Consider the following 22,154-nt stretch of genomic DNA (forward strand, 5'->3'; position numbering starts at 1 on the left):
AGCAACAAAACTAAATTACAAGTCTGGGAAATGCACAAGGAAACAGACTGAAAGGAGATGGTCTGACAAAACTTCATTACATCTTACTTTTAATTGCAATTTAAAAACAAACAAACAGGAAAGGTGATCCAAACTATGTTGTGTAGAAAATCTGGTAGGTTCAGTAAGAAGTGGTTCTTGAGTTTAATTCTTCTTACCAACTATTCAGTGACCAGGACAAATGTGAAAAAAAAAATGTTTATCATGTTACAAGAAAAAAACCCAAATACCAGTAAATGCCAGTAGTACTCAACTAAAAGAATGAACAGCAACAAGAAACTACTTCCTGTAGAACTTTATTCGATACAGCCAAGGTATGCAGTTGGGGGAAGACAAATATACCAGAACAGTTCAATACATTAAGTGTAATATATGAAACTAGTTATTTGATTCACAGATCCTTCTTTGACCTTACTGCTGCCTATCAGCTACTTCTAAGAACTAATCTGTGTGAAATTGAGGTATTTCTCCCAATATTAAAAAAAAATTGAAGATTTTTTTAAAAAATTGACTGCATATTGATACTTAATTCATATGCCTGTAAAATCTGGCAAATGCTTTATATAGATACATACATACACATTTCAATGTAAATTAGGAAATGTGAACTTGTCAGTCACTTGAGACCATATGGTGTCTCTTTTCTAAAATCTACTGTGAAACATTATTACAAGTAATGTGATACATGGAGCTTAATTGTATTTATATTTTATTCTGTACTATATTTAGTTTGTTTTGATATTCTGATTAGCAGTACTTCCCTAAACTGTTCTTCCTCTTCAGAGTCAAATTTTGTATCTACAGCTTTCCCTGCATCATGATTATCTCATATAGTCTATTCATGTCCCACCTTTATTTCAGTAAGCTCTGAAGTTTCTTGATGTATTGTTAAACAAAGCGTTACTGTTGGTAGTTCTGAGAGCAAAATACCTATGTGTATCATTTGTATGTAAAACTTGCCATTGCTTCTGCATTACTAAATTTATAAAATGAAATAACTGAATTGCATACAAATGGAAAAGTAAATTCAATTATAAATAAATACAAGTCATGAGTGAAGTAGTTACCCAATAAGCATGACAAAAATCTTGTATATAAGTGACACAAAATACCATGCCTATGAGGAAACACTACATGGATTGAAATATTATTGGTAACTTAAAGCTACTGAATGCTCTCCTGAAGGGTCACTCCAGTGTTTGCAATAGCTGCATGCCTTGTAGCAGGCCAGCATCTGGCATTACGTGTCACTTCTCTGGAGACATGAGATAGATGGCATATTACATTTTGATGCAAAGACAGGCTTATTTTAATATACCAGTCTGTAACTAAGCTCTTTGCTCAACTGTTAACAAGCAAGCTGTATGCTAGTTCACATACGATTACTTTATTCTAACCTAGTATGAAAGCAGGCAGCTATTTTTAAAGCACATATTGAATATAAATGATTTTGCATGTGTTGCAGCACTATTGTGTGCTAATTATTCATAGTTTTGTATGTAACTGAAACCAATGAGATTGCATAATTGTGTTGAAGGGAAACAGTTTTAAACCGGTCAAGCTTAACTCTCAAGTATAGAAAACTGAAGCTGTAGAATTCCACGCTCCTCACATTGGTAAAGCTGGACAGGAGAATTTGTTGCCTTCTCCCACTTTTCTCCCCACTCATTCCATCTGTACATGCAAATCTTGATGTCTGTCTCACAAGCAGAACATGAACCTCAACAGTTTACCATTTGTTGGAGATCATGTTAGTGATCAGACAAGTATGTCAGTCATTTTGATGCAACATGTCTGCCACTCACCTGACTAGAAGAGGATAATTTACATTATCCTTACTGTGTGGTACAAATCCAATACACCACTGTTTAAATTGAATATTGTAGTGCAGCTGTAGGACTGTGAAATATTTTAAGAGAAATAAGTAAAAGAGAAGAATAACAGTTATTTATCTACTTCATTCATCAATTATATGAGGCTTTATGGCCCTGGCTTCTACATGAAAAAAGTTTGGCAATCATTGTCTTTATATAAATGACCAAAGAAAAAATTCACATCTTGCATTATTTCAGTTTTTGTTGAAATTTGAACATTTCAAACTTCAAACATCTCAACTAGAGATACAGATTCTACAGTATGTGCTACATGTAGATGTTCACAATATATAAAATGATTTTCACAATGATAACTTATGCAGGATTGTGATGAAGATTAACAAGGTTATAATGGAAGAATTCTAGAATAAGAATTAATGTATCCAAGTTCTCTTCTCTGTTCTTGAATAGCTGCAGATAATACCCTGTGCCTGCTTCTAATAGTAGTAGTGAATGCTTTAGGTACAAATACAACAGGACATAATTTCCATTATTCTCAATATTCAACAGCAGAGGGTTACTAATAGTAACTCTGGGCAGCTGACAGTAACTTGTCAAATAATTAAACACTTTTAATTCTTCAGTGTCAATCTACTGGTTAGTATCTTGGACTGTGTGAGTACTGGGCGGTGAGTTAAATGAAAAATGAGTTAACTATGGTAGCAGCCAAATACATTCCTTGAACTGGTTAACACAGCAGTAACAGAACTGTTTCCTGTATTTTTGGTGGTGGTGTTTGCCCTTCTCCTTGAATGAGGGGGAAAAATGAAAGAATTCACATGCTATATTAATTCTCCAAATGTAAAAATGGAAGAAAAAAAGTGGAAGAAAGCCTTTTAACTGGGAAGGGTAAAAAAGACTACCTATAGAAGATTTTAAGAAAAATAGGTACAGTCTTAGGAAAGGAAATGAGATTTAGAACATGGAAACAGTAAACACAAAAAATACACTGGACTGAGTGGGTAGTAGTTGTTCTTTCCTTTGGTAAAGATGGAAGAAAGTTTGGAGTAATAGGAAACTCTACTAGATACCAAATGATGTGTTCGATATTGGATAATGGAAAGGATTTCCATGACTTCCACACCCTGCTAGAAAAGCATCACCTGGAACTGGGTTCTGTCCTGAAACAGGAAGCAGCGATGAAATTCAGTTTCATCTGTGCTGTACGTTTGCTGGGCTCACTGGCTGCCCTGCCAGTTACCTACCCGAGGCTAGCGCCTGCACTTTCACCAGCATGACGTTTTGCAAGCTCTTCAGATTAAGTTCTTATTTTTAGATTTTTGTACTGCAGTCTGAGATTTCAGTCATTCAATTACTAGATTGAATTCAGCAATGACACAGTTCAACCAGATGCTGTGTGTGTTGGTCTTGATTAAGACCGGTAGTTCACACAGCTGATAACGCAAGACGTTTTGCTAGGGAGGGCAGATAAGGGAAGTACTATGTGTGCCAACACAATGTAGCTACAAAGGCATTTTGCAGCTGTGCTATGTAAAAAGGATGGGCTTGTGGAGACAAGGGGAATAAACTAATGCAGAGGTAGCAATTAGCTGACTGATGCTTTGTGTTAGTCCAAACAGTAGTTCTTATAAAAGGCTTTAGGAACTGTATTTTTTTAGTTACTGATAGGTATCATTACAGAACCTTAACATCTGCTGCAGGTGTTGCTCATGAGACTCCCTCCCCATGATCTCAGCTGCTGGTTGTGAACACCTACCAACACACGCTGAAATCCTGGCACTGCATGCTCCCAGTGCTGATGCACAAGGATCAGACTACAGTATTACGCTGCTACGCTACACCTGTAGCCCATCAGTTTTTAGAAGGTGAATCATCAGTATCATCCCTATATAGAACTGTGAAAAGAAAAAATATTCTGCCTTGGGAAATAGTTCTTAGCACTGGCAGTCAGTAGCCTGGTGACTGTTCAATCAGCTTGCCACCTTAAGCAATGGCCTCTGTCATCAATCTGACATGGAAGAGTATGAAATGAATGCAACTCCCTTTGTTATGTGGTCATGATGCCGCCAAACCTGCTCCTGGTCAGCTGACAGTACTCACAGTACACTAACACAATCAAATGAAGATGAAGGCAGATGCTTTACAACACAAATGATCTGTACCAGCATTTGCACAATAAGATTTTGAAAGCAAAACTGACTAAACAGTAAGATGCTGAGCAGCATAGGAATGTTTTGAGATTTGTGATGCCATTCTCTACCCACGCTGGAACACGAGGGGTGGAGATCAGAATACAGGGGAATTCCATGCAATTAGATGGTCTTAATCAAAATAATCTTTTAACTCTGAAAAATTCATGTTTCTGATTTCCATAGTAAATATTAAGGAATTCTTGCTTTCTACACAGTAACAGATTAATCCAGCAGCAGGCTGAGCATGGCAATTAAGAAAGACTACATCAAATGCAAAGGCTTTGTTTAGCTGCCTTCTCAAAATACCACACCTGTCAGCCCACATCTCTTTAGCATGTTCCAGAAGCAATCTGGAGAGTATTATTTGAGAACCCATGAGTACAGAACCAGACAGATTCTTTAAGTCTTACCACAGAATACTATTTTAATAAGCAGATGCAAAACCTTTCACAAGTGCAGATGAACGACTCCTTTTACAGTTGCAACTAGGACTAACGTCAGTCTACTTCTGTAACCCCTTTTGATGTACTTACATGACGCCTAGCTTATTAGCACAAGCAAGACAACCTAAAAAAAAAGGGGGGGGGGTGTCCTTTTGAAAACTGGAAGCAGGCCCAAGCGTCAAAGGGCAGGCCGTGCCCGCCTGCGGGGCTGGGGCCGCTCGCCCCCCACAGAAAGCCCTGCAGCTCCTTGCCTGCGCCCACCGGTATATGAGGCGCTGGGAGGGAGCGACGGCCGGGTGCAGATGGGGAGGTGGGTATGGACTCTGTCTAAGCGAGGCGCGGGGAGGAAGCACCGAGCGGGCCAGCACAGCGGGCTCCTCCTCCCACAGCCTCTCTACGCGGGTGCCCTGAAGGCGAACGCCCCCCGCCCAGGCCCTCCGGCACCGCGCCACACGCACCTGCGTCCAGGGGACTGTCCCAAAAAGCTGCGGGCCCTTTAACTGCAGCCTACCGGTACACAGCATCCCTCGCAACCCCCGTGTGAGGCGGCCCCTATCCGGCGGGGTCAGCGATCCCTCCTCGCCGGCTGGTACCCGTACCCCGCCGCGCCCGCCTCATTTGGATGCCCTGCCGCCACCGGGCTGCACCCACTGCGCACGCGCACTGCGCCGGTTGTTAAAACTCACTGCGCCATCGCCGCCGGAAAACCCCTCCCCGGGGAGGGAGCGGCCGCTACGGACGCGGCGGCAGCAGCAGGGATATGGGGTGGTTCGCGCTGCTGGCTCTAGGTCGGCTCCCATCCCGCGGGGACTGGAAAGCTCTCATCCCCTCGCCCCGTTCCTGTCCCGCCATCAGGTGCACCGCAGCCAGGCCGCCGCCATTTCCAGAAAGTTCCAGTGGCCGCGGCCAAGAAGAGCGCGGCTGCCGCGGCGCGTGCGCACTGCTCGCGTCCTCCCGTCGCCACCCCATTCCCTGGCACCCTGCGAGCCCGTTATTCCCTGTCGCTCTCCGTGCTAGTGGGGGGAAGAGCCGCTCCGCCCTCACAGTGAGGAGTCCGGCGGCGGTGAGGCGGGCGTCCGTACCCGTCTCCCTCGGGCCGGGGAGCGGAGCGGTGCGTTGACGTTGCCCCGTCACCTTTCCCTCCCCAACGGCCGCCCGAGCGGTGTAACGTTCGCGGCAGCGCCTGCCCGCCCGCGTCCCGTGCCCCGTGTGAGGGCCACGTGGGCGGGGCGCGGCCAATGGGAGCTCCGCGGAGCTCTACTCCAGCAGCGACGTTGGGGAAGGGGGGGGTGGGGGGTGGCGGAAGGGGGAGAAGGGGGAGGGCAGCGGCAACGGCAGCGCAGGGTGAGAGGGAGGGAGGGAGGGAGGGGAGAGCGGGCGGGGGGAAGGGTGTTTTCAAACCCGACAGCCACAGCAGCGGGGGCTCAGCCTGAGCCGCTGGGCACCGCCGGTGGCGGCGGGCGGCACCCGCTCCTCTGTCGGATCCCCGCGGCCGCGCCGCCACGGAGAGAGGAGAGGAGAAGCGGCGGGAGGAGGACGCGTCCCGCCGCCGGCTCCCGGGAGAAGGTAAGGACCGGAGCGCGCCTCTCCACCCCTTCCCGGTGCGCGGCGGGGACACCTGGTCCCACCCGCTGTCGCGGTGCCCGCGCCCGCGGGGTGCCGCCCCCCTGTCTCTGAGCGGCGGGCAGCGGGGCGTCCGGGGAGTCCTCACCCGGTGCCCGCCTGGGGGGTGTAACCGCTGCCTTGCTCTCCCGGGCAGCGGGCACCGCGCCTCACCCGCCCACCCCGGCGGGGCGGCGGGCTTGTCCCAGTGCTGCCCTGGGCGGGAGGCGCGGCGGCGGCGGGCAGCGGCTCTCTGCTGTCAGCCTGTCAGCGCCGCGGCGGGAGCCATGGCCGCCGCTGTCACCGTCTGGCGGCCGCGCCTCTCGCCCGCCGAGCCCAGCCCTTGCCCCGCTGTCCGACAGGGGACCCGCTTGCGGCCAGGGGACGGCGGCGGCGGGTGCAAGGGACCGGGGCGGAGGTTCCTGCGGGAGGCAGGGCCGGGGCTGCGGGGAGGGAGGAGGTGGCGGCGGGGGCTGCACGGGCGGCCGGGGCGCGGGTGCCGTGCGCGGCATGGCGGTGTGCACACACACACACACGGACACGCTCACACACACAGACACACGCACACGCCCCGCCGCCCCGCCTCCGTTTCGGGAATTTCGGCAGCTCCCTGCAGCCTCGGGAGTTGCTCCGCCGATTTCGGCCGTGCCGCGCGGCGCAGCCCAGCCGGGGTAACTGTCCTCATCAAATCGAGCCGTGGGGCGAGCGGGTGAGGCGTTTCTGGCGTCTTCCGTTAAATGCTAAAGGGTGCCCGGTTCTTTTGCAGAATAATACGTTCAGCTGGCTGGTCTGCCGGTACAAGGCAGCCGCCGCGGAGGTGGAGCACAGTAACTCGCACGGCACAGGTGACACCAGGCAACAAAGGAAGGACGAGAAATGAGAGAATGTCAGGCTCAGTTGCACAGTTCTTCGTGCTAGTTCTAGCCTGATTCTCTCTAGGTACCTAATACTCAGGTGGGGGGGTTTTGTTGGTTTTTTTTTTTTTAAGGATTGGGTAGCTGATAAGAAATGAACAGATTTTTTTTTTTTTTTTTTGATCTAAACTCCCAAATAAAATGAGTAGTTTAATATCAGTATTATCAGCTAGAGGTCTTGTGGAAATTGCCTGGACGCTGTCACTGTGTTCTTTGCCTTTCTTCTGTAGGCCATGTGATGTGGAGGAAAATCTGAATTTTATACCTCTGAATTACAAGATAGTTTATGGGATAAGGCAACTCTGTAATGAGGACAAGTGAATAAGTTGTGATGCTCGTAGGAACAAAAAGCTATCAGACAGATGTGGAACAGTCCAAATATACTTATGTTCCAGGAAAAAACTGTTTAATCTTGGAACGCTAGGAAAGGGTGAGATCATCATGTCTATAAGAAATCATTAACTTTTAATAAAATAATTCACTGTTATTGATATGTCATGATTTGGAGATGGGGGGGCACTTCTGCTCTCTAGTTTTGAAGCAGCAAGGGTTTGGGTGTTTTTCAGTATGCAAGTTGATGGCAGCTTGGTTGTCCTTGTACCTTAGTTACTCTGGGTAGGGATGTGATGAGCTACTCACAGGTGCTGCTGTGCAGCTGCAAAAAGCTAAGTAAGCATCCTGTGCTTTCTTTCCTTCTTCCACTGTAATCCGCTGCTGTAGTTCAGTGGGTAATAGTCCCCAGAGTAATGGATCTTCAAAAATGATGTGAGATGTCAGGGCACTTCACCAGTTGTTATTATTTGAGGCTTGTGCAGATACTGGGTGTCACTCGCTTTACATCATTCTTTAGATGGAAACTCAGACTCCCAGCTAACCTTGTGACTTGATCAGCTGGGGACCTTAATCTCACCCTGCGTGAATTTAGTAGGTTTCTGTGCAAGCTTGAGAAACTGTCTTTTCAAATAAAATTGCAGGCTTTGAGGTATAGCAGAATACTTCATTGGGGAGGTAATGGTAAACCCATTGACTATCTGTGTCTTCCCCCCCGCCCCTTAATACCCCCTTAATACTTCTGCTTTCCTGTATGTGTCTTGTAAGCTAAAATGTTAAGTAGTGCCAATGTTTTTTCAGCACCCAGAGGGACTATGGCATTCTTGTGGTGATGACAGATTTCTGGTGTACGGTATGTGAGTCCCTCTTCTGATTTCCTGGCTTTTCTCTAGTAATCACTGAGTACAGACAGTTGAGGCAGAGAGCTTTTGGCTCTTTTGCAAAGATGACAGCTCAATCTTTCAAGATACAAGGATTTCTGCCTTCCCATTGCCATCTCTTTGTGTGCTTTTCTCCCACCAAGAGGATTATTCAAAATAATTTGTGAACTCTGAATACTACAGACAGCAAAGCTTAGGACAGATGTTGTGTAAGAAAGCCAGCTCTGTGCAATAAACTTGAGTTCATTTATGGTTTCTTCCAGCAGGCTTGCACAATAGGTAACTTTTTTGAGGAAAAGGTCTTTTAATAAGCAGGCTGAGTGCTTGTATGAAGCTTCAATGTTTGTTTGGCATTAGTTTGCAGGGGTACTACTATATTAACACTTACCTTAGGATTAAAAGCACAAACTGAAAATTGAATACTTGTGTTTATTAACTTAGAGGTCATCGATCATAGTCTCAAGTAGCAGCCTCTTTGCACCATTGGATGTCTGTTTAAATTGCTACAAACCCCATAAACTGTTGCAGCTTTAACTTAACTATATGGAAAAGTCCTGGATATACTTTTAGTGGAAATATTGGCACTGAGAAACAGCTGAGCTAGAACTTCTTAATATTTGGTATAGAGATATATGAAAAGAAATTATATTCATTGAACTGATTTACCATGTTTAGATGACTTTAGGCTGATGAAATTGTCTGGAAGACTAGCGCAGTTGGTCCTCTTTAAAACTGGAAAAAAACTATTGATCACAAAAATACGTAATGATTAACCTGCTATGACACTGCTAATATGCACACTCAGACCAACTTACTTTTGACAAATTTGATCTTATCTTATGAACAGGTGGGCTGGGCATGAATGTTGGGTGCTTCTTCTCTTCCATGTTCTATTGCAGATGGAGTAGTATAAATGTTGATTGGTCATTTAGTCTCCAGATCAGACTATATTTTTTTAACTACATCATTAGACTCTAGTGACAGATGGTATGAAATAAATATTAGGACAAACTCTATCTTGCATTTTGTGTTATGACACTGAATAGTTTTATTAACAGAATAACAGAAGTCAGAGCACTGCTAACATCTTTAGTTTTTTTCTTACCAGTTCATTATTATTCCAGAACCTAGGAAGTCTTAGAAAGTTCCTCTATAAGCTTATGGACCCATACTTTGTATCTTGCCTATGCAGTTGAGGACCTTTATTGCCACCTTGCATAAAACTTAAATATTCTTTTAAAGAGAGACTTGAAGCCATTGAGAGTGTGACTTTGCCTTGGCTTATTTTGGGTTATCTCCTTGGATCTGACAAAGCATCCTTATATCTGCTTTTATCTTTGGCAAGCAACAAACAAACTCTCCTCAGCTTCATGGCTGTTACTTAGAGTGCTCTAGGGTAGTGATAATGTCACAAGAGGATTGGTTTCACACTGGTTTATGCTAAGAAAAGCCATTAGCAATGTTAGAGACACAATTACAATCTATATTAGAGGCAAAAACTAAAATTGCAAGCTGACGAGCAAGACACTGAGATATTTTCTTCCCTGCTCTTGTCATGTGCTTTCTACTTGCCAGTATTGGAACGATTTTCTTCTTGTTCTGTGCCTTGCATTCATGAGGCTGGAAAACATCAGAGGAAGAAAGCACTTTTTCCCCCTCTCTGAGCTTCAGAATGTATTAAATGCAACAGAAACCAAATAACACTTTTCCAGGAGTATTGTTGTGGTAGAAATCTTAGAAGGTTCCATTGCTTCATGGCAGCAGAAATGAGCTTACTTACGTGAAGACATTTCCTATAGTTTTCCCTTCTCTTTCAAAGCCTTTTGTGTTAGTCCTATTTAATAGGTGGCTGGCTCTTCAAATCTTTCAAGCTCTGATAGATAGCTTCCTTAGCCGGTTTGGGGAAATACCTTCCTCTTGTTTATGTTCGCTTCAAGTTTGTGTGCAACAAAGAATGCTAACAGAGAAAAATGAGCTTGCTGTGGTGCTCTACACTGTTCTGCAACCTACTAATCTGAATTCTTACTACTAGTTTACTGATAAAGGGAAAATGGAAAGATTATTTAGTGATGTTCTCTTTCTAGAGTGAGCAATGCTAATCCATTCATCTTCTGACTTCAAGAAGGGGCAGGTCTCTTGACAACCATATTACCTTTTTTAAATAATAAAAAAAATATTGTCTTTGTCTTGAAAATAACTGGTACTTTGCTTTCCAGTCCCTTCAGTTCTCTAGATGACATAATAAAACGTTAATGAAGGTAAATTGCAGTACTCACTGTAGTTTTACAGCTCTACATAGTTATATTTGTATGCAAACAGTATTCGGGTTATTCTCTGTTTCACTCCATCTGTCACCTCACTATCTCTTTTCCACTAAAGAAAAAATTATTTCCATAAAGGAACTGGCATATGATTTTGTTCTGTTACTTTTGTGATATGTGGTGATGGCCAAGAGGTGGCAATAAAGACCGTTGAATATTTTGCATGTCTTCACCATTTAGCCAGGACAAAAACCTCAGTTATCCTGTTGGGGACCTGTATGTAAGCCTAGTCAGAAGCTTGCTTTTTTTTCCCCTGCATGTACTATTTTATGTTTTATTCATGAACAGTAGCACTTGAGCACACTATTTTACCTGTGGTGAATCCTGCTAAAGTTGAAGGGCTGTGAGTCGGTGTTGGCAGTTCATGTGCTTTTAGCCCATGAAGGACCTTGGCATGTTTTTAGGTTATGTTCCTTCTGGCAGTGCTGTAGCTAGGTTATGGGTTTTCTTGGTTTTTAGGTTGACAAATTATCATTAACTTACGAAGATTTAAATAGAAACTAATGAGTGTCTATTAATAATGTATAGAGTAGATTTGAAATATCATGCCTTGGAGATCTTTAGAAGGTTTCTAGAGGTTTTTCTTTGGTAGGCACTACACTAATGGAATAGTCTTCCTTAGCTGACAAAGATCTACTTAGTTACATCTTTAAGGAATAACCAGTAGATCAAAACTGAAGCTTACAACTCCACTTCTCCATTTAGGTTAATGGGAGTATCATATTATGCTAAACATCTGTGCAGGTGCTTCCTTTGAACCCATAGTTCATCCTAAAAAAGACTCAAGAGGAAGCACCTGTGAACATACAAGTTTTTTAGACTTGTAGATTAAAAGGGAGGACTAATGGATTTTGCAATCAGGAGTCTTTGACTCCTGAGAGCCAGAGTTCTTGGGCAAGCGTGACTCTTGATCCTATAAAAAGGAAACCTATTCTGGGAAAGAAACTCCTTTATTTTGAGAGGCTGTCCAGAATAAAGGGAGATCCCTTCAGGCACTCTGCAAGCTTGTGTTGTGTGATTCTCAGAGTAAAGAGGTGAGGTTGTTTTCCATATAAATATTTACTTTGACAGCTAGGTACGTGCCTCAGTAGGAATATGTTGTTTGTATTCTATGCAGCGGTCTTAATGATATGATTTAACTTGAGTATGACATTAATACTCACAAGCCACGCAGGTTCTTTCAGCCGCCTGTGTAAGTCTTTGTTGGAATAAATGCTGTCCTGACTACATGGCATAAGTTGCTGAAGAATACAGAAGACTTAAATCTTTTATTATGCTGAATGTGTCAGCAGGAGGAGAGAACTGCCAGTAGACATGCTGCCGCTGAGGTGAAGAACATCTGCATTTTTAATTCATGGAACAGAATCGTAGACTAGTTGAGATTAGAAGTCACCTCTGGAGGTCATCTAGTCCACCCCCTGCTCAGAGCAGGGTCAACTACAGCAGATCGCTTATAGGCATGACCAGCTGAAGCTAGAATTCACCCCAAAATCTTACATAGTTCTGATTTTAGTTAGTCTGTTGGGATTCCATGCAAAACCCATCGCTGAAGGCTTGATAAATGTAAAAACTGTCAAACTTTTTTTCTTTCAAATGTGGAATAGAAAAGTTTTTCAGCTGTTGTAGGTAATGTGTCTTTATTGACTAATTTCATTTTTAATAGTCAAAGGATGCATTCTTCTTGTACTGCCTGTGTGTGGTAGTCTTGTAAAGCTGTGGTGCATTCTACTAAGTTCTGCTATACAGATTCTTAATGAAGTTTGTTTTTTTATTTTTTTTAATTTTAATCACTAACTGGTTACATAAATAAGGCTTCTTTGTACTAATTAAAAATGTAGTTTCTGATTTTTATTTTTTTTAAGAAAGAAAAGACAAATACATGAATGTCTTCTACGTTGTTTGTACTGGAACTTAGTTGAAAAAAGTCTCTTCCAGTGCCTGCAAGTCAGAGTAAGCTTGTGAGTGAGAAACTGAAAGTGAAACGACCTTGTTTTCTACTGCCGAAGGCAGAATATGGAAAGTAACTAAAGCATAAATATTAGTAAGAGCATTTCTTCAGAAATTATCATTTGAATATTGATAACATCTGAAAAGAAACTTATGATATTTTTGATCTTGCGGAATTCCTTTCAAGTATAAAAATGATGATTTCAAACAGTTGTATTTGTATTCCTCATCATTCTGTTTCTTTCTAGTACCTCCTTGCAGAACAGCCAGACGTATGCTAAAGCAATAACGCTAGTAGCTTTCATGAAAAGACAAAAGGTTAATCTGAAAGTAGAGAAATGCACTTGAGAATAAGACTGTACTGACAAACATCCTTCAGATTCATCTTGAATTCTGGCACCGGTTGCAGTTCTTGACTGGCTGACATGGAGGAATGATTTAGAAATGGTGTATGTAGTTCAGAAGGAATGATGTCCCTTGTCACTGTGGAAGCTGTTCCTGCCCAAGTGAAATGGGAGTCAGTGTCTGACTTCTGGATAGTAGGTTTATCACCGTTTTGGGGAGAGGGAATGCTTTTTTTTTTGTTTCTTTTGGTGGTTAATGCCAGGAGTTAACCCTGTTCTTAAATGTACATTTCTTAGATCTTGTCCCTCCCAGTTTGGGGCAGGGGATGTGTACCTATAAGCATAAAAAGAAGTTTCAACACAAGTCTCTCGGAATCAGGGAGGATTTTGTGCTTTTAAATAAATCCTAACCATTCTGTGATTAAAAATGTCATCTGGTTTATGTTCTGCCAGTTCACAAACTGTTTCTGTTCAAAACTGAAAGTGAAGAAATCATAGTATTTGATCTTACTTTTTGTTTCCTTCTGATACCTTTTCATTCAAGGCTTCCCGTTTCAGCTGTCTGTTTATATGAAATCTTCTTTTGGGATCCCTTTTGTAAAGCACCATCTTCCCCACTCGCCTGTTTTCAGGGTTGTGGAACCCTGTCAGTTTAGGCAATGTTTGTCAACATTATTTTTCACCCTAAAGACATTATCTAAACAAATTAATTCCCATAGCATTTTGTTTGGTGTGGGGTTTTTTTGGGGTGTGTGGTTGTTTGTTTGGTTTTTTTTTTTTTTGCTTGGTTGGGGTTTTTTTGTTAAGTCAGGAAGGAGTTCAGTGACCTAGGAGATGTTCAAGAGTCAGCTGGGAATAATTCATCCCCTCCATACTTCTTTTGTTTCATACCTTTTCTCAGTACCTTACAGGGTCTTTGGAGGCAGTCTCTTGGTGTCTTTTTTTGGATGGGCTTGATGTAGATGGATTACCCAGGTTTTGGGTCCATGAATCTCACCGATTCTTTAAGAGTGTGTTGTCCTTTGAAAATGACACCTTTTGGATTCTTGGACTCTAATATTTAGTATACTGTTGTGAGGTGTTAAGTAGACATAGAGCCTAGCACACTCATTTTCTTTAGTTCTTCCATGTTCAGTTATCTATGTGGAAGAACATTAAAGGTCATTTATAGATAGCTGGATTGTTTTGTTTCTTCTGTCATGTTCTATTAATAATTTTTAAGCTCTTATATGCCAAGCAAGACGAGATTGTTGGCATAGCACCTGCAAGGATATTTTAACAAAATTATAGGTTTTATGTTTTTTCAGTAATTCTGTATGAGTTTAGAAGTTCAATATCAACAAGCTACTTTTATTTTTTCATAATCTTGATGTGTGAAGTGACAGTTGCAGTGGGAGGATCTCAGAGTCTATTTGAGACTGGAAACTTTAGAGAAAGTACAGGAAGGTAATGGGACTGTGTTGCACAAGTGAAACAAGTTCTTCTTGTCTGTATTTTGCACACCTTCTTGCTGTATACTACAATGTCACTAACCTTATGTTCTGCAGAAATACTGTCTGCCATATATTAGAGTAGCACTGCTCACTTGCCCTTCTGCAGATAGGAGAATGGGGATCACGAGTTGATGGCTTTTGGTTGGTACTCCACTTTACATAATGAACAGGATGGATCTCTAGGATAAATTACAATTGTGCAGTTCAGGATACTGCTCCAAGAGGAGTCCTATTGCAGAAGTTGAAATAAGCTCTCTACTTAGGAGGAGGTTGCTAGGAACAGAAAAGAGGGTCCCGTGTTGAAGAAAATTGAGTACTGACCCTGAAAATTACAATTTTCAGTCTGTTTTGGAATTCCTGTAAGATACAGGCTTTTTATGAGCGTTTTCCAAATGTTTCCTCACTTGTGGATAACTGCTTTGAGACTGTTACACCTTTTTGCTTCTGCAGTGGTAGGGAGAGGAGTTGCTTGCAGAAGTTGAAACTGAAAGTCACTAGTAGCTATGGTCCAGCCAAGTATAAAGTACTATCTAATGTAAAATAAACTCTGTAATGTATAATGGATATGGCAAATTGGCCAAACTCTGACTTTGTTTATTTTCTGTGAACTTAAGTTGTCATCTGTAAAATGAAGGAAATGATGCATTCTCATCTTCCAGCAATATTTTGAAAATAAATTAATGTCTGTGAAAGGGAGGGAGCTTAGCCCTTCTTATTCCCAGTTTTGATTTATAGATAGTAGGTTCTATGGTGTTATCTAGGCTAGGTCCTTCTTTTTGTTTAGGATATTTTTTAAAATAATAAAAAAAAAAGCATTGTAGACATTTCCTTCTCTTTAAGAAGGCAGCAATCAAGGCAAGCTGAAATAGCAGGGAATCATGATGTGAGTGACAGATTCTCTTTCTCTGGAAGCAAGTGAAGCCACTTGCTACTTCTGTTTCTGGTCAGTGGCTCCTTAGAACTTCACCAGGTTGTCAAAAATCTTCAAACAGCAACAGAAGCAATTTTCTTCAATTGCTGTGAGAATTGCCTTTACCAGTAGTAAGAATGATCACAGAAAGTTGAAGTCCACTTTTTATCTTGAGTGCTACTTAAACATTTCAACAGGAGCATTAAGGGCTAAACTAGCTTAAAAGGAATGTTCAGCAAAGGAATATATTCCTTGATCATGTCCAAGGAAGTATAAATAAAATCAGAGTTGTAAGCTACCCTAAAAATCTGATTTATTTTGTCTTGTTTTGTTTTTACTTTCAGAAGCAAATCAGTGCCAGTGCGTTGGTTTCATTCTGACAGGGGATTTTGGAGTTTTAGTTAAAAGTGTGTGAGGTGAGAGATGTCCACTGCTACTCCAGTAGGAGTTTCAGTCCTTACTTGGTTGACGTTTATTATAAGTGTAGTTGCAAGAAAACATTACAGAAAGAAGTGCAGGTATATTTCTAATGATGACCTGTGACATGAAAAAGGAGGAATCTCTTGCTCAGGGACAGCTGTTATCAAAGCATGATCTAGCTGTAATTTATAAACCAGTAGTACCTTTAAAATTCAAGTCAATCCATGCAACAAATTTCAAAGGCATATTGGGGTGTGGTATTTTCAATCAGTGAATAAGATTTTGTAAATTAAATTTTGAGCCAAAGTCTTTTCTTATTCCGCAGTGTGCTACTTATAAAACTCTGCTGCATGATTTATAGGTGCCTACAGTTAGTCAAGAATAGGAAGGTTTGTGTTTTCCATGTTGGGGGTTTTTATCGACACACCCCCCCCCCCCCCCCCCCCCACTCAAGATCAGCCTGATCTGTGTAAGGTACAAGGACAACTGAACATGTCTGACTAGATAACTGAGGGACTTAAATGACCTCAAGACGTCCCTCAACCACAATTTATTCTTTTAATTCTATAAGCAATGAAGTCCTTGTGGTCTCGGTAAGCAGGTTGTTTAGTTTAAAAAAAAAAAAAAAAAAAAGGAAAACCAAAAAGCCTTACTAAACTCAATCAGAAAACTCCAGATTCAGTCATGTTCTTTAATAGAGTCTATTTGTTAGAAAGAAGTTGACAAGTCTAGGTGCTACTATTAACACAGAAAATAAATTGAAGAGTATTGTGAAATCGGTGGAACTTGACACTTAAAACCAAGCGCAGGTAAACTCAGGCCCTTAAAATATGGATTGGAAGGTGTTCTGGCTATGAGCCCAAGGTCCTATATAGGCAAGTGCAACAAAACCCCTGCGAAGAGTCTTGTTTTCTGCATAGGAAAGAGTTGTATGTCCTCTCATTTTTTGCTCTTCCTAGTAGAAATTCCTAGACTATGAGATACATTCTTTATTTTGGTAGGAAGTAGTGGTAAGTTCCAGCTGAAGTGTTGGAAAATCTTTCCTTGCTGCCTGTGTTGGCTGTTTTTTTAGGGGACTTCATCCTAGCCCTGTGTAGTGTAGTCTGGCATGCGATGAGTAGGTACTTCAGAGTATATTAAAAGCTGTTCTGGATATTATGAGTAGTCACTGCCCATTCCTATTTCACTGTTCAAGGACACCTTTATAAAATGGGGTTCAAATATTTTATTTTTCTTATTACAAAAAGATTTGTGCAATCCTTATGTTTGGATCTGAAGTATCTAAATATTTCAAATTAAATGTACAAATAATCTCTGATAGGACAGTGAGTCTAGTAGTCCATTCCATATATTAGCTAGGATCAGATACATGTATCCAAATTATCTCATGGCATATATTTCTGAAAGGTGTGTTTATGTTAGGCTGTTGTTTTATTTTCTTTCTTTTTAGTGTATCATATAAAATCTGGTAGGGAGAATTGCTGCAGGGGAGGGATAAGGTACTTTTTCTGAGGTTGCACAATAGGTATACTAAAGAAAGGAGTAGACCTGATCTCAGCATTGCGTGTTCTAGCCACAAAGTCATCTCAAGTATTGTGCAAATCTTAAAGGAAAATTGTAATAAAAAAGAATTCCTCACTTCTGGACCAAAAGCGTTTTGTCATATTTTATCATCGAATGCTGTAAAATCTGCCAAATTTGTGACTCATGTCCATGCTGGGTACTGCATTTGCACTTAATACCGCAACAGACTGTTGCCTTAGGCACCGTTAGTTTGAGACTGTGTTGGAGCTTAGTTCTTTCATCATAACTCTGACACAGGAGTCTGCACAGACTGAACTGTTGCAATCATGTGTGAAAAGAGCCTGTGAATATTTTCCAAATAAAAAAAGTTCTTTTCACCTTTCATCTGTAAAAGCCACTGCATGTATCATTCAGGCACCGTTCTCTCTGACATAATAAATTGGTGTGCTACCTAAAGCCAGTAGCATTTAGCAATTTATTTGCTGGTTACTGCTAGAGACTGAATTGCAAGTACGATGAGACACCATGGCATGCACAGCAAAAAGTGCCTGGTAAATTGTTCTGTTCATTGTATTTGATGGTATTTTAGTGCACACCACATACAGGAAGTGGTGATGGTAAAACTTTAGTCTTAAATAGTATAACATACGGAAATAGCCTCTTATTTCATCTTTTCTTATGCAAAATGTGTTTTCCTTTAAGATTGTAAAGGACAATATGCTTCTAGCCTGCAGCAGCAGGCAGGCTTGCCAGTAGGGATGTACTGCAGTATGTGTTTAGTCCATTATAGCTGCATGTGTCTAATGTATTATCAGCTTTTTTTGGGGGAAAAAAAAAAAAGTTTTACTTTATAGATCTCATACCTACTCAACTTTAACTTTAGTACCCTGGGAGTTAAGTTGTTCAGTAATATGGCTTAGCAGTAATATGGATGCTGGACTCCAGCAGCACCCTCGTTGCTAAATGACTGGGAGGAAGTCTTTTTTTTGGGATCCATGTAACACTGTTTTCATAGGACTCTGCACAAGAAACGTCAAACTATTTTCTTAAATGAAGCCTTTAATAGCCCCTTCATTTTTTTCGTTGTAAAGATCAAATAAACTGCTGCAATGATTATAGAATAGCTGTGTTTATATAGTCCTCTGCAAAGACGACCTTGGTACAAAGACTAATATTTTTGTGGCTACAGTAACTCTGAAATTTTGAAATTTCAGAACAGTATTTTGTATAATGTTCTAATGAGATTTTTGAGTGCATGCCATGGGCAATGTCCCATCCTTTATTATCATTTTGACATTCTCATGAAATACCAGCAGTGTTTAAGACTTCGTTTCTACAAGTTTGTCAGTCCAAAGAGGTAATGGCAAAACTGACCATAGTAGTAAACATGTCGTTCTCTGTTAAAACCAAAAGGAGATGGAATGCTTGTGCTTTTTTTTTTTTTTTTTTTTACAGGGCCACAGGAATGCCCAGACTAAAGAATTTTGGTTTGTGTTCCATGTTCTGGGGAAAAAAATTCTTGTGTGTTGATCATGGAATCCTCTGTGCTTTCCTCTCAAGTGCAATCCCTTCTTACCTGTCCTGTCAAGTTTTTCTCTCTGCTGCTTTCTCATCAGTCACATTCTCTCTTTTAGCTAATCTGAAGCTTTACTCCTCGCAGGCATACTTCTGTGGGGGAAATATCAGGTAAAAATATAGATGTTCTTTTCATACATGTGGCGTTTAAATTCCCAAACCAGAAAGGCCCAGCTCTGTACTACTGGACTTTACTACCCTCCTACTGCATGTTCTACCTGAATGGTTTCTTTCCCCACAGTCCCAGATTCCTGGTCTCGTGTCTCTTAGCATGTCCCCAACCTCTAACCAAAATATCCCAAATAATCTTTCATTCTATCTTGAGCCCTTTTTTCTTACTGGATGCTGTAGGTGAACAGGTAGATGCTGATCTGATAACACATGCATTGCAGTCTGACCGGGAGCTGTTTCATTGTATAGCAGTAGGTTATGGTTGAGTAACTATCTGTGTAGAAGCACTGAGTTCTGTAAGAAGAAAAACATTGACAGTCCTGCTGCATCTCCCATCACAACGTTTCATGTAGCACTATTAATGCTGGAGTTTAACCTCGTTTTTGGAAAGAAATCACTTCTCTAAGTTGTTTGAAAGATGTTTTTATTGTGAAATAAAATACTTTAGTCATTTGCACTTTCCTGATAAGAAGAAAAAGGAACCCGAAGAGTGTTAAATTTAGTTAAATGAACATCTTGTTGCTAACATCTCTTTGCTTAAACTCTGCTCCTTACAGTATTAAAAAAGCCCTGTGGATTTTGGGCCTTTATACTATACCCATTCCCTTTTTCCCAGTGCGTTAACCTCAGATGCCTTTGACACTTCTATCAGAATACAGGTAACATTTGTCATGGCTAGGTGGGAGCTACCTACGTACTTCTGAATTACCCAGGATGTACGTACGGGTGGCCAGCTGGCCTTCTCTGAACAGAATATGTAACGCTGGCTTTTGCCTGCCTTTCCGTCAGTTCAGCTGTTCTTAGCCATCTCTCTTTTATACTCATCCACCAACTTTTTTTTCCCTTTCCATAGTAGACTTTTAATAGCTTTGCGATCTAGATCATACCAGTCATTTCTAAATAAACTAGGAGCAGACAAATTCTTGAGGATGGAAGGGAAGAGATCGCTAAGAGGAAATCGACATCAGTGTCTTAGTCACTCTAAAGGTGTATTCCCGATTCAAACTATCCTTATCCCTCCTCACTGTAGTTTAGTTTGCTCTATGCAGTGGCTTCAGGGCTTGATTCCTCCGGTTTTAAGCCGAGGGATGTGTTCAGGAATGTGCTGAATGTGCCCCAACCTTTTATGTGTGTTTAGCGCATGGGACTGCACTACAACTAGTCCAGAGCAAAACTGCTAAACATGACTAGTGTAAATCCTGAATTTTTCTTACCAGCTGTTCCACTCTACAGATCCACTCTTGATAAGTCTGTACTTCTTGTTAATGTAGATGTAGCCTTAGCTGTCATTTTCATAAGCTTAATTTTAGCAAAACATTCTGAAGCACTCCTGTCAAATATTTATAGCAGAAATTTTGTACAGTCAGTTCACTGTTTCCTGGTCTGGAGTAAAGCCCTATTGGAAGAGAGGGATATTTTTCTTCCTTTTTTTTCTTCTGCAGATGAAATAAGATATGGGAAATATAGAAGAATAGAGGTAGTTGAGAAGATTGCCTTATGCTAGATTCCCTGCTTTTTAAATGCAAATGCATTCTAGAGCTCAAGGGTAAATGTACTATCTTGGTAATTAACCCATCTACTACTAATATTCTCGTAGAATTTCAGTCTTGTGCCCCATTGATTTGCTATAATAGCCGTCAGCTAACCTTCAAGATCAACTGTACAACAGGGCTACCAAAGAAAACCTTCCCTAAACATCGTGTAACTCTGCTGTATGTGTTATGGGGAAGACATGTAGGAATAAGAAGGTAAGCATGCATTGTAATTGCAAACCCTTTGAGCCCCACGTTGGGTGCCAAAAAGGAGTGTTGCAGTTTAACCCCAGCAGGCAGCTAAGCACCATGCGGCTGCTCGATCACTCCCCCCCCCGTGGGATGGGGGAGAGAACTGAAAGAGTGAAAGTGAGAAAACTTGTGGGTTGGGATAAAAACAATTTAATAGGTAAAGCAAAAGCCACACACACATGCAAGCAAAGTGAAACAAGGAATTAATTCACCACTCCCTGTGGGCAGGCAGATGTTCAGCCATCTCCAGGAAAGCAGGGCTCCATCATGTGTAAGCCCCCACAGGTTACTTGGGAGGATAAACACCATCACTCCAAATGTCCCTCCCTTCCTTCTTCTTCCCCCAGCTTTATATGCTGAGCATGACATCATCCCTGAAATTGTTTAAGGCCAGGTTGGATGAGGCTTTGGGCAATCTAGTCTAGTGGAGGGTGTGCCTGCCCATGGCAGAGGGCTTGGAACTAGATGATCTTTGAGGTCCCTTCCAACCCAAACCATTCTTTGAATCTATATGGTATGGAATGTGCCTTTGGTCAGTTGGGCTCTGCTGTCCTGGCTGTGTCTGCTCCCAAGTTCTTGTGCACCCCCAGCCTACTTGCTGGTGGGGTGGTGTGAGAAGCAGAAAAGGCTCTGTGTAAGCACTGCTCAGCAGTAATGAAAACATCCCTGTGTTATCAACACTGTTTTCAGCACAAACCCAAAGCGTAGCCCCATAGTAGCTCCTATGAAGAAAATTAACTCTACCCCAGTGAAAACCAGCACAACCAGAAAGGAAACAAGTAGTTCAGTGAGCACTAGAACTAGTGATGCTTAATTTCTTACAGATTTGTGTCTTATGGTTGCTTGACTGTGGTAACATGCAGGTTGCAACTGAAACTTTCCCCTATGGCTAGGGGAAAAGCAGGAAAGTGGTTTATAAAGGCCATCTTATCTTGAGTTCTATTACATGTAATATGACATGAAGCTTATATTGAAACTTTCCCTTTGGGAAAACAGTGACAGGTGGTTGTTGTTGTTATTATCCACCAATCACCTTTTTCCATGAAATTTGTGAGTGCTTAATATATTTGAAAACTTTTCTCTGCTGTCAAGTTTAAAGAAAATCCATCCACAGGCTTGAAAGTCATTGGTGAATCACACATATGCATATAACGCAAACACAGGGGCCTCAGTTTCTTGGGGGAGTGAGCTGAAAGCAAAAACTCCTATAAAGAGATTGAACAACAGTGGTGCTGTTGGAGTACTGCATGAATTCTATTTTTTTTACATAGGTGAAGGCATGCCCTTTCATTAGTGCTAGATGTAAGCTTATACCAATTAATGCAGTAACTTGTTAGTATTAGAGATTTATTATATGCCTAATTTTCTGTAGCTAGTTATATCAAATTCTGGTGGTTAGTGGGTTTTTTTGTTCGGTTTTTTGGGTGGT

The 22,154-nt window shown here is 41.6% G+C and overlaps 1 protein-coding gene and 1 long non-coding RNA gene across 6 annotated transcripts in view; one reads left to right on the forward strand and one right to left on the reverse strand.

Moving 5' to 3' along the window:
• Positions 1-72: 72 nt before the first annotated feature.
• Positions 73-5,730, reverse strand: LOC142600401 (uncharacterized). Its single transcript, XR_012833872.1, has 2 exons — positions 4,968-5,730; positions 73-3,882 (listed from the first exon to the last, which is right to left on the reverse strand). It is a non-coding gene; the product is annotated as an uncharacterized LOC142600401 (long non-coding RNA).
• A 66-nt stretch (positions 5,731-5,796) lies between these two features.
• ANKRD12 (ankyrin repeat domain 12) overlaps positions 5,797-22,154 on the forward strand; it is a 66,416-nt gene continuing 50,058 nt past the window's right edge. The window contains exons 1-3 of one of the 5 annotated variants that reach the window (XM_075744455.1): positions 5,937-6,075; positions 6,878-7,065; positions 7,256-7,455. The gene's annotated coding sequence lies outside the window, so the exon portion shown is untranslated. Of the gene's footprint in view, positions 6,076-6,877; positions 7,066-7,255; positions 7,456-22,154 lie in introns of all 5 variants that reach the window. The other 4 variants (XM_075744454.1, XM_075744456.1, XM_075744453.1 and 1 more) reach the window with 4 other exon arrangements.

This window comes from Balearica regulorum, chromosome 2 (assembly GCF_011004875.1).
Source record: "Balearica regulorum gibbericeps isolate bBalReg1 chromosome 2, bBalReg1.pri, whole genome shotgun sequence".
NCBI lineage: Eukaryota > Metazoa > Chordata > Aves > Gruiformes > Gruidae > Balearica > Balearica regulorum.